The following is a 13,206-nucleotide window of genomic DNA, read 5'->3' as shown; positions in this document are numbered from 1 at the left end:
GTTCGTAGGTCGAGGGACTACTGTATGTCCCTGAAGGCGGTGGTGGAATTTCTGCAAACCTTTATATTCTGAATTTGCTGGCAGCTTTGTACTATATGTTCTGCTTCTTTGAAGGTTGTCATGCTTTCAGTTATATTTTGTAGCATTCTTAGTTTACTCAAAATGCAAAATTATAGCAACTGCAGCAATTATTCTCATAATTGCCTCTGAGAATTTTTGTAGTATATATTGTACCAAATTCCCTTGTAATATTTTGTTTTATGCTGGAATTTTTAGCTTAAAACAAAACAGTTTTGAAATGTTTTTGTTTTATTTTTAATAGTATTTTATTGCACACTATCAGAAAGTCTTGGCTGAAGAGCAGCAAATAAATAACATCTCACCAGAACGGTCTGCTCACTTATCTGTACATTCTGGATCAACTCAAATTCTTTTCTCTGCCTATTAACATGCACAGTGGCATTTCTTTCTGAATATATATAATATGTATCTTTATCCAATTTCATTTTGTCTCTTCCATTTGCAAGTCAAAATGCCCCCAATCTGCATTTTACCCCTAGAATGCAGAGTCTTAATCCAAGTTCTTTTTCATTTTCCATTTCCACAGAGTTCTGAATGACTTTCTTTTGAGTTAATTTGGCCTTAATTATTCTTTTGCCATTTGTATCAGCCAAATGCAAATATAAGTGTGAAAGGATTTGCAGACACCCTGTTTCTTAGATTATTCAGAGTAGTTCATTCTTTATTCTCAAAGAAGTAACTGTAATTTTATGCCACTCACTACTAATTTGGATTCTCAATTATTTAAACTCCCTGTAGTGAAACTTTTAAGTTTTGTAATAAGGGTAACTACATTGCCCAGTATCATTTCCATGGCTCTTGCTTTTTTCTTTTTACTAAAATTTATACTCTTCACCCCAGAAGTGACCATAACAAGAGATGTTTTAAAGTGTGTGCATGTGTGTGTGTGTGTCATATTTTTCTGCCAATGAAGAAGCTCCTCAATACCGAAATTGTACAATTGCTTTTCAAATCTGAGTCTGGGGATAGTTAGTCTCATTATGATCCTTACATGAAGCAAATCTTGTCACACAAAGCAGAACACGAATAAACCGACATTAGGCCTTGCATGTTATTAGGCCTATTGTGCTTAAAAATAAAACCCAGAAGATGTTGCGCTTCTTCTGAATTCTGTTCTATTAACAATTCCTCATGTTTCTTTGTCCTGAAAAATAATATGCTGATGTTTCTTTTCTCAGTTTAAGTCTCCTCAGTGTCTGTTATAATTTGCCTGTTTCCAAATGACCTCTTCACATAAATCTCCAAGTGCGTGGGAGAGTGGGATCGTCTGCTCACCTGCCCCGCCCACAAGCTCACCCAGCCCACCTCATATCACAATGTTTAAATGGGGCCTACCTTTAGAGTCCAATATGCATAAGCCTAATCCATGCGATTTTCCCTCCCTAATTTTGAGCAGTAAAGACTGCATGGAACAGGACTAAGCCTCCTAACATCTATGTACACTGCATGAAGTAGGTCTGGGAGCAAGGCAAGCAGGCACAATCCTGCTTCCCTACCACAGGTAGGCTCTGCACACATTGAAGTTCAGGTGAATAGGATTTTTATTTATTTATTTATTTATTTACACAGTCAGACAGGTGTTATTGACTGGTTTGTTTTATCCAGACATCGAGTCCTTCCCAAGGACCTGGGATGCCAGAATTTTATTGTCAATTGTTATAGATATCGTCGCAGAATATAGGCTGTTCCCAGTAAAGCTGCTTTTTGTAATTGGCTGATGGTGATTTCTGTGGCCCCTATGGTGTTGAGGTGCTCTTCAAGGTCTTTTGGAACTGCACCCAGGGCGCCAATTACCACTGGGATTATTTTGGTCTTTTTCTATTAATAATAATTATAATTATAATTATAATTATAATTATTATTATTATTATTATTATTAAAAACTTGCTGTATTGGCACATGGTGTGAAGAACTGACTGGTTAAGAACTGTTTATATGTTGCTTGGTCTGGAGGATAGTGAGTTGAAGTATGGCAACAGTTGCCAGGGACTTAGATTGACAGGCGGACTTCTATAGATATCAGAATGTATGCTGTAGAGTCAGTTGGAGGTTAGCTGCCAAAGAGCATCCAGCAGAAAGAGACTCAGACTGAAGGATAGAAAATGGTACACAGTTGTGCTTTGAACTGTGTATTCCTTGGAAAAAATCTTTTTTGTGTCTTTTTCTTTTTCTTTGTGAAACAATAAATCCTCTTTATTTTTTAAATATTTGGACTTTCTGTATTGAATAAACAGCCCATGCCTAAAACATTATCTTGCCATCCAGGGCAATAGATGTTACTAGCTTAAGCCGCACAGAGCATCTGTGCGCTAGTACTTGATTGCTCCCCTCACCCCCTACCACAGCCCCCCTCACTTCCAAGATCTCTCCACCCTTACCTGAGCCACACTCCTGCTCCTCTTCCTCCATCACATTGCTTCTATCCTCCTCACCCCTCTTGGTCACTCCTCTATCCCTTTACTCCATCCCCCTCACCCCTCCTGGTTGTGGATGCAGCATGGCTGGTGCCTATTGGCCATGCTGCAGCCCCCTGTCCCCAAAGACCTCCCCACCCTCACCCAAGCCCTGCTCCTGCTCCTCCACACAGGAGCAGCAGCAGCAGTAGTTGACCTGGCCCTTCCTTGCTGCCGCCACCGCCACCACTCGTTCCCATCAGGTCGCTGACAGGCTCAGGCCCATCCCTCACCCTTCCTTCTTTCTCTCTTCCCCTCCCTTCTTTTCTCTCTCCTCCACTCGCTCTTCTCCTCTGTCTTTCTTCCCTTCCCTTCTTTTCCCCTTTCTTTTTCCCTTTCTTTCTCTCTTTCTTTCTCTCTCCTTTCCTGAGTTAACAGACCTTGTTCACCTTGTTTCCTCATCTAATTCACACAACGGCAGCCTCCTTCTTCTGAAGGGGCTCTTTCTTCCCTCACGACCTCTCTCTTCGCAGACCCCTGCCCACTATCCTTTTATAGAGAGAGATTCCTCTCCTCTACAATCAAGAACATCTTCCAACCAGTAACAGTTGCATTATAACTGACCTTAACCATCATGGGCGCCTCCTCCCTATCTGCATATGGAATCCCCACTGCCCAATCACCATGGTGCCACAATTTCCTTCCTCCTATCTGCATATGGAATCTCCACTGCCCAATCACCACAGTCCTTCTGCTCATGATCTCTCACGAGAACTGCCACGCATGGGACTAGCCATGGGTATGCCTTAGAGAATTATATAGATAGATAGGAGAGGACTACTGGAGATAAATGGTGGCAGCAGATACAGGAATAGTCACACATGGAAACATGCCTGGTGTGCTGTTTGGAATGCTGAGATGCAGAGCGCTTGGCTTATCTCTCTCTCTATATATATTTATCTTAGGCGTACACGTTGCTAATCCCATGTGTGGCAGCTCTTGTGAAAATTCGTGAGTGAGCTGCCAGCAGGGGAAGAGGAAAGTGGCAGCTCCAGACAAGATGGTGGTGGTGGGCAGTGGGCAAAAACAATGATGGCAGCAGGAAGGTGGGCAAAGAAAATGGTGGTGGGCGGGCAAAGAAAATGGCAGGTGGGAGGAAAAGTGCGTGGCAGCGGCGGGCGGAGAACTAGAGGCACAGGTGCTCTGTGCTCTGTGTCTAGCCCAGCTAGTTCTACCTACTTTTCCTTTGTACACACTCAAGTTGGCCGATACAGCTAGGATGGGGTGAAGGAAAATTAACATAATATAGCTTAACATACAATGCCTAGGAGAAGGCAGTAGTGTGTGGAGGGCAGCTTACCAGGAGGAGCAGTTGAACTCTTGCTGGAGCTGTTGTTGAGAGATAAAGGTTAGATGAGGAAAGCTAGGAAAGAGCTACTAAGGAGAGGGGTGGAAGAAGGCTACAGAAGTAGCAGAGGAGAAGCAGCAAAGATTCAAAAGAGAGGGACTTCCTTGATGACACAATAGCTCTCTTCAGATGTTATAAATCCTAACCGTGAGCGCCACTTGCAAGGGGGAAAGCAGGGAGGAAGGCATTATGCCCCTGATGACCATGCTCACAAGCGCTGTTTGTCTGAAAGCATGACAGCCAGCAACCTCATGAACTGCAGCTTTGATCAATCAAGTCTAAATTTTCTCTTGAAAGGTAGTCAGGAAAACTGCCAGAATTTGTCAGAAAGTATCATTCCCCATGATTTTCCAATGGGAAGGTTTTTCTTCATTTTCTGGCAAATTAATCAATTTTTCTAGGATTTTTTATTTTTCTGGTAATCTGTGCAACGTTGCATGTTTCTGTCTTTCATGGTTTGGCCTGAGTGTTTCATGTCAGTCAGTGAGTGAGTCAGTGAGGCCCAAGCAGTGTTCCCTCTAACAGGGTTTCCCAAATGTTGACTACAACGCTCATAATCCCCAAGTAGAAGCCATTGCAGCTGGGGATTCTGGGAGTTGTAGAAGCCATTGCAGCTGAGGATTCTGGGAGTTGTAGAAGCCATTGCAGCTGAGGATTCTGGGAGTTGTAGTCAACAGCATCTGGGAATTCCTGTTAGAGGGAACACTGGGCCCAAGCAGCTTTATATATTTAGATGTTTCCAAGGTTAACCATTCATGGACATTAAAATCTACATGGGCACTGGGGCTTGGCATCAGGGTCCTAGAGAATTGTTTATGAGGAAATCATTGCATTTCTGATCATTCCTTTGAAAACCACTCCCCTGGAAACAAGGCATTCCACCTAGCAAAAGAGGCCATTTATCTATCTATCTATCTATCTATCTATCTATCTATCTATTCATTCATTTATTTCATTTGGGCAGTTGTGAACTGCCCAGAGATGTAGGTTTTGGGTGGTATAAAAATATGTAAAATAAATAATAATAAATAATGAATAATAATTTATATCGTGCTCTTCCTCTAAGGAGCCCAGAGCAGTATATACATGGTTATGTTTCTCCTCACAACAACCTGTGAAGTAGGTTAGGCTGAGAGATTCGTGACTGGCCCAGAGTCACCCAGTGAGTTTCATGGCTGAATGGAGATTTGAACTCAGGTCTCCCCAGTCCTGGTCCAACACTCTAACTACTACACCACTAAAACCGTTACACCACACATTATAACCATAAGAGCTGGGCCTGAAAATCTTTCACTTAATTCTACCGCATGTCTGCTTGAGGACACATGGCATTAGTGGAGTGTTCTCCTGAACCCAATGACCATGTCAATGGAGTCACCTTGGATACTCTGAAAGAACCTCTACATTGATTTTTAGAAACTAGGTATCTAAGGCACGATGTATCCTATGAATACTAACCTGGGAGTAAGTTGCATTGAACACAATGGGACTTACTTTTGAGTAAACATACATAGGCTTATGCTGCACAGTATGCATATGACATTTGCTTTATGGTAATCAAGAAAGTTTGGTTTTTAGCCAGATTTAAAACTACATTCTCTCTTTTATGCTTTGCATTCCATTTTCTAATAAAAATCTAATTGTTATTTCTTTCATTAAAATGTCACTGAATTAAAGCTGCTGTACCTATCTACACTTAAATATTCTGTTGTGCTATTTGTTATTGGTAACCAAACATTTAGTTTTTAAACTTAGGCACTCCAAATGGCAAGGTGGCAGAAAAAGAAGTGGTGTTAATTAAGTGCCCATTTGGGATGGTGGCAGTAACAATTACAGTTTTAGTGAGTTTTTAATAATAATAATTTTAAGGTTTTTTGTGTTTTGGCTTGTTCTTATGTTGTAAGCCACCCAGGGACGGAAGTTTGGGGCGGCATACAAATTTGATGATAGATAGATAGATAGATATTATTTTATTTATTTATTCGATTTCTATACCACCCTTCCAAAAATGGCTCAGGGCAGCTTACAAAGAGAAATAATAAATAAATAAGATGGATCCCTGTCCCCAAAGGGCTCACAACCTAAAAAGAAACACAAGATAGGCACCAGCAACAGTCACTGGAGGTACTGTGCTGGGGGTAGATAGGGCCAATTACTCCCCACCTGCTAAATAAAGAGAATCACCACATTAAAAGGTGCTTCTTTGCCATGTTAGCAGGGGATAGATAGATAGATAGATAGATAGATAGATAGATAGATAGATAGATAGATAGATAGATAGACATTCATTCACCAGGGAATTGGCTGAGACGTCCTCAGGTTTCTCAAAGATGCATTTCTATTTTAGTGTTGTGCCATGAAAGGAAATTTCTCCTGAGGATGCTTTCAGAAACAAAACAACAGATACCTTATAAAAAAACCTTGAGCTTCATAACAAATGGAGTATTTTCTTCCACAGAAGAGATTTAGACAGTGTAACATGCTTTCACGTGGCATGAGCCAACCAAGCTGTCCTTGGCTCCCATGCTTCACTGTGGAAGGGTCGCATGTGTAATCATTTGCAGCTGTTTTCCTTCTTATTTCCACTCTCAATATAAGCACTGGCAATTAGTGTGCGAACTGACTAGACTTTGGACTAAACTAGACAGCTCCTTCAAAAAGACAGAGCTGGAATTCCAAATGCTTTGATTTTCCTTTCTCTCTCCTCCCAAATTTCAAATCTTCTCTACAGAGCAGTAAAATCTAGAGAGCAAAGAGTTCTGTTCATGCTTAAAGTCAGGCCTACACAACTAATGGCCCACCAGACCAAATACAGCCTACCGGCCTGTAATGTCACCTACCAGTGTGCTTAATAGCTCCTATCTTTACCTCTTGCAGTCCCAGGCAAGCAGCAAAAATAGGAGCTCAAGCTTCTGATGGGTTGCCAGATATGCGCTTGGATGGCACTTGGCTTGGTGGGCTACAATTTGTGCAGGCCTGCTGAAATTAAATGATTCACTTTGGTCATTAAGACCGACTTCACATATAGCTCATGTAGGTTTGGGGGAGCTGCCAAAATACCGGATGCACACATGAGCATTACTTCCAGCCTCAGGAACAATATTCAGAGACTGGGCATGTTGTGCAAACCTGGGCATGTTGTGCATCATGACATATCCTGCACTACTTGAGGCATAGAACCAGACATCTGTCCCTCATAAAGAATAAAAGCCCTAATAATTTTTCCCAAATAAGGAAAAAAGCCCGGGAAACTCAAAGCAGAAGGACCAATCTGAAGAACTGGATAGGAACTACAAACTCAATCATCTACTGGAGAGGAGAAAGGTCTGCTCTGCTAGTCTGTCTCAGGAAGGCCCCAAGAAAGCAGTAGGCTGGGAGCTGCTGGGAATATGGGAAGGATGCAGCCTGTAAGTAAAACGTTATGACCAAGTCAGTTAAATGTGTCAGGGAAGTTATTTTTCTTTACAGATTGCTTGGAATCTGTGTTGCCAGGTTAATGAAAACTCTCTCTTACAATTTATTTTATGAAAATACAATTATTCTTACTGGGTACCTTTTTTGTTTAATCTGATAATTAGTCCTTATTGCTGAAGTGTGCTACTCTTGTAGTAGTAGCAGTAGTAGTAGTAGTAGTACTTTATTTCGGTCATTGACCAGAACATAATAATAATGTATACATCACACACAAACAGTATGAGATTTGCACATAATGTAACAGTACGTGGCCACAATATTTGACATCTTTGAATTAAAATTGGACAGCAGAAAATTTAAATAAAAATCGTCTGTGTGGGAAAATTCTTCAAAAGGGGAAAAATAAAATTTATCTGAATAGCTCTGTAAACGTCACAGTATAAAATTACATGGACGGTGGTTTCGATAGCACCTGAGCCGCAAGGACATAGTCGGGCAGAATATGGTATCCATGCTACTCTTCATTTTAGGTCTGCCTTAGTCACACGCCTTTGAAAGCTTAGGACTGCTCAGCCCCTTTTGGGAGCATTTTGCCTCTTTACACACCCACACTCTGGCCAGGAAGCAGGAACCTCAAATGGAGAGTGGGTTTCCCCACATAAAAATAAAGTAGATAGTGGTAGCCTACTGTGAATCCCTTCCAGACAAGCATTCAACTCCAGTGAACTCCCCACTCCTTCTCTGGCTCTGGTAGGAGTCATGACACATGCACACATTGATAGGGGCAGCAGGGGAGCCAGGTCACGTGGGCCACCAGTGCTTGGAGGCCTCAGCGGGGGCCCCCATGGACATGGCCCCCACTGCTCACACTGCCTGATCATGAACAGCATGGCGGTCCATCCTGCCTCCCGTTGCCAGCCGCAACATGGAATAATGACGTTACTGCACAGGCGCCTCTTCTCACTGGGAGGGGGTGGCAGAGCATGTCATTAGACTGCGTCATGGTTGGCAAAGGGAGGTGAACAGGGGCTGCTAAGGCAAAAGGCAGTGGCGGGTGCCACCTTAGATCTTGCCCCTGAGCCACACTAAACATCACTAGGCACCTGCCCAGTCAAACTGAAAAATGCTATATAGCAATAGCACTTACATTTATATACCGCTTTATAGCCGGAGCTCTCTAAGCGGTTTACAATGATGTAGCATATTGCCCCCAACATTCTGGGTACTCATTTTACCAACCTCGGAAGGATGGAAGGCTGAGTCAACCTTGAGCCCCTGGTCAGGATCGAACTTGTAACCTTCTGGTTACAGGGCGGCAGTTTTACCACTGCACCACCAGGGTATGCCAATTACTCCATTGCTGCTTAAGAATGAGAATTGAAACCAGTCTTAAGGTCATATCCAGCTTTTGACAAAGACCCCGGCTCAATCCCCAAATCCCCAATGGAAGAATTTCAGTCACTGCTAGTTGTCTGGCAGCCATTATATTATCAGAGTGAAGGATTGACTTACACATGCACATTCATATTGGTTTAAGATGGCAACACCAAGTGGTGACTTGCATTTGTGAATTACAGGACTGTGCAGGAAGATCATATCCGAGCTTTTGATATGCATTTTGCATCCTTGGCACATGGGGGTGTGTGCTCCTGGGACAATATGTGGCAGGTAGTACCTCTGGGGCATTGGGGGTGGGGTGGGTGGGGGTGGAATTCTTGCATGAGGAAGCAGAAGCAGTACCTGCACAGGGAGCCACCTAATGGTGCAGCAGGGAAATGACTTGATTAGCAAGCCAGAGGTTGCCAGTTTGAATCCCCACTGGTACCTATATCGGGTAGCAGTGATATAGGAAGGCACTGAAAGGCATCGTCTCATACTGCGTGGGAGGAGGCAATAGTAAACCCCTCCTGTATTCTACCAAAGACAACCACAGGGCTCTGTGGGCGCCAGGAGTTGACACTGACTCGATGGCACAACTTCACCTTTACCTGCACCGGTAAGGCCAGGAGGGTGCAGGGACTCCAGGAGAGCCCGAGCAAGGCTGAGAAGACACACAGGGGAGGCCACAAAAGAGCACAGGGGTGCCTGGGAATCGTATTCCAGTGCTATGGATCCTGTGGATAGGGACCACAATGGTGGGTTGGAGGCTTTATCTCTCCCCTTTGCCGTTGTCCCAGTCTGATTCCCTCCCCCAGTGGCTGCCAAGGAAATAAAAGCTCAATTTGGTCCCAATGGGAGCTGTTTTTCCTTGCAAAAAGCAGCTGCAAGAGGCCCCCTGATCAAGATCATGACAGGGACTAGCCCCCCACCAACCCTATCACAATTCCAACTCAACCCAGTGCAACTGCTATTTACCAAAGGAAACTGAAGCATGTTGAGGCCAGTGATATATTTAGTGTCATTCGTTGTTCTGCCTCAGAGACATTGAGCTGGTTCTGACAATACATTTCCAGCCTTTGTGATAAAAAGGGGGACATGCCAAAAGTGCACCCATCATGACATCTGTTGTGGATGTCCCAGTATCCTCCTGATGTGTCACCTTATTGTGAGGGGCACATCATCCAAACTGCCCCTCTACACACACTCCAAATATGAGCCATCACCCCCTCCCCCCCACACGATAATGCTGGGGCTTCTGCAAAAGACATCACAATGGTCATGCTCTCGGCATATCCTTCTTTTAATTGCATGGGCCAGTCCAGCCATGGAGGGAGGAAGTCTTGTTGGAACCGGCCCAGTGCTTTTCTCCACATATTCAGCTACAAGTAATCAAGAACAGAGTAAACAAAGCATGAAGAATTAAGATGAAGATGCTGTAAAGAAACTAAACAGAATGCTCCCAATATCCAAGGGAAAGGGGGCTAGAGCAAAGGGCAGGAGAGGATAAAGGAAGGGGCAAGAGGAGGGCAAAGGAGACTGGAGCCCTCCCACACAAAACTGCTCTCTTCTCCACTCGTGAAGTTTTATGGTCTTTTAGCTGGTCTTACAGAGTTATGAGAAAAAATGTATCATTTTACATAAGTTCTGCTTTCCCTCCATTATCTATCTATCTATCTATCTATCTATTTGACAAGGATATTATGCAGGGCCTACTGCTTATTCCAGGGTTTACTGATGTAGTGGGCTGAATTCTCCACTTCCTGATGATGAGCACATGTTTTGAGTTTAGTTCAACCGGCTGAGTCATCCAGGGAATGTGTCTGGTAATTATTTTGAGTTCTTCTTAAAGACATCAAAATGTGTGTCTGGCCAGGGGGGAAAAGTCACCAAAAACATAAATAGACCCTGATCCTGGCGATACCCATTTCTGGTTTTACCTTGTGTTAACATATAATTATCCGAACTGAACATGCTGGATTTACATATGTCTATTTTAACAATATGAAGTGAATTCCTGTGTGAACCTCTGAAAGGCATGCCAAAGGTCTGATTCTCATATTGGTTCTGAGAGGGTAAAATCAGCATGCCATTATTTTTACCACATTTTATAGAGTAAATATTTAATTTCTGTGTTCTCTTGTAGAAGGAGATGGCATTTACTACCTAAAGAAAGCCTGTAGAAAACTAGAACTTGCCCTAATGTGCTGAGTGCTAAAGATTAAACAAATTTCAGCAAGATTCAATTTTCAGCATTTAAGTTTCATATTTCATATGTAAATGTGAAAACTTACCTTAGTGGTTGTGTGCTTTTACGCTTGTTGGTAATTTCTGATTGTTTGCATCTTGGCAGGTGAAATTTCATAAGCTTTCAAAGGTCATATACTAAATACCATTGAAGATTGGCACTGACTAGATCCATATTTTCCTGAGATATACCCCTCAAAGAGGTGGCAGCAAGTTAGTTTGCAAGTACAGTATGCATATATACTATCCATGTCATTTCCCACCCTGCTGCTTAGGAGCACTTGACAGAACAGAATTGGGCTAGATTAACTATTTGGGACCCAAGATGACGGTTTGGAAAGGCAGTCCTCTAGATTAGCTTGTTCAGTCAGAGATCATCAGCAGAGGGCACACAGTTTCTCTTATGGAGAGAAGCAAAGACGGGCTACTAAGGAAAGTAGTATTGCTGAGATTGCTGGTCCCCCCTCCTTTACGCATAGGGTCCCACTGCCATTACTTCTCTCTGCCTCAATAGCCTTCTGAAATCTCAGACTTCACCTCCTGCAGTGTCCAGCTAAGATGGAAACAGATCTCTCTTGCCATCTTGCTGCGCTTACAATCTCACTGAACTCTCAAATGACTTACTGTCCTTGGAACTCAGGAGGAAGTCTTCAGATATGAGGACTCCTCGGTCATGGCCAGGCCTTGACTCTTCCCCCAATGTAAAAATCCAAAAAGATGAGCTGTGCAGCAGCAGCTTGGAGGCTCACAATCAGCTATCAAATACTGCAGAATATGAATAACTGTTAAATAGTGAAATACATATTTCTGGATGTGAAACTGTGATATCAAATGTTTAGTGAATATCAAGTAAACATTTGTCATCAGAATTTGTAGGAAAGAATTTCAAGAAAGGTTTCTTGGTGCAAATTTGTTTCCACTCTAGAAAGTACCATCTCTTCACCACATGAAGGTACATTCAAATGAACATTCCCAAGATGAAACTGAGAGGACCAAAACATTGAACCAAGACAATGTTTGCACAAGAAACACAAATGTAATGAGAAAAACCCTGCTGGATCAGGCCAAAGGCCTATCTAGTCCAATATCCTGCCTCATGCAGGTGGCCATCTGGGAAAACTGCAAGCAGGGAAAAGGGGAGAACCACCCCTCCCTTTGGTGCTCCTTAGCACCTGGTGTTCAGGGGGATGCCTCTCCCCATACAGTGGCTAGTAGCCATTTATAGACTTAGCCCTGCATTTGTCTAATCCTCTTTTAAAACCATCTAGATTGGTGGCCATCACCACATCCGCCAGTGGCAAATTCCATAAATTTAACTGATGTGTTGTGTTGCTTAGGATGTGTGTGTGCACACACTCATTAAAATAGCAGTCGTGCGGGGAGGGGTGACGGGAACAGAACTGCAACAGATTGGAAAGTGAAGGGGTGTATAAGCTGTAGTACTGATGAATGTGTCCCTTGCCAAGATGCGGAGGGAAGCTTCCATTAGCTTACAGTGCAGAGGACAGTGGTATGACCCGTAAGGCTAGAGTCGGTGGTTTGGTTTGGTTTCATGATGAGCCACATTGACCTGGTCATCATTTAAAGAAAACAGGACAGGAGACAGTGAAGCATCAGGAGATCCCAGAATGATAATGCGGACTTTTCTGCACAAATTAATTTTATGTGCAAGGAACATGTATTTGTTGTTGAAATGTTTTAGTTAGCTAGCTACTTTAGTTAGTTAGCTATGCTAAAACATTTATGCTGCCAGTTAGCTAGCCAGTAATGACTCTTGTGCAGGCTAAAAAACAAAATATTAAAACAAGCAACAAGACAAAAACATCATTGATCAGCAGGAAACCAGTCCACAGCATCCATGGAATAGCCTCCTCCCAGTTGGATTACCCTCCTAGACAGAAATGTTTTTACTGTTTTCTTTAAAACACCCAGTTAAGTGAGCTGATCAAGTGAGTTTCCCTTAGTAGGGAATTCTGCAGGGAAGCTCCCACTGCAGCAAATGCTCTATTCCTTGAAGAGTGCATTTCTTGCTTCAGAGCTTCTCCTGACCAAGGAGCCCAAGGAGGACTACATATAGGCACATTTGGGGGAAATCTCCCATACACACATGCACAACACATGCCAACATTTGTACCTGATAAAAATCCAGTACTTCTCCACTGCTGTGAAGAAGCTGTCAAAATGTGCCCTCTGCCAGCCCTTCCTCCCATTTGAACATGTCCTTTTTCCCCCCTTTTGCCTAGAACTGTGACCCCACTCTCCTGGGGTCACTTGAAATTGGGGCTC

General features: G+C 43.0%; 1 long non-coding RNA gene across 2 annotated transcripts in view; it reads left to right on the top strand.

Moving 5' to 3' along the window:
- Window positions 1–13,206, top strand: part of LOC128351643 (uncharacterized) — a 115,207-nt gene that overhangs the window by 20,724 nt on the left and 81,277 nt on the right. The window contains exon 1 of one of the 2 annotated variants that reach the window (XR_008319934.1): window positions 7,125–7,289. The exons of the other annotated variant lie outside the window; for it this stretch is intronic. This is a non-coding gene — a long non-coding RNA (uncharacterized LOC128351643). Of the gene's footprint in view, window positions 1–7,124; window positions 7,290–13,206 lie in introns of those variants that run through there. 2 annotated transcript variants of the gene reach the window in all.

The sequence above is a fragment of the Hemicordylus capensis genome, chromosome 3, assembly GCF_027244095.1.
Source record: "Hemicordylus capensis ecotype Gifberg chromosome 3, rHemCap1.1.pri, whole genome shotgun sequence".
Taxonomy (NCBI): domain Eukaryota; kingdom Metazoa; phylum Chordata; class Lepidosauria; order Squamata; family Cordylidae; genus Hemicordylus; species Hemicordylus capensis.
Note: the sequence above shows the minus strand (reverse complement) of the source record. Positions and strands in the feature narration are given on the sequence as shown.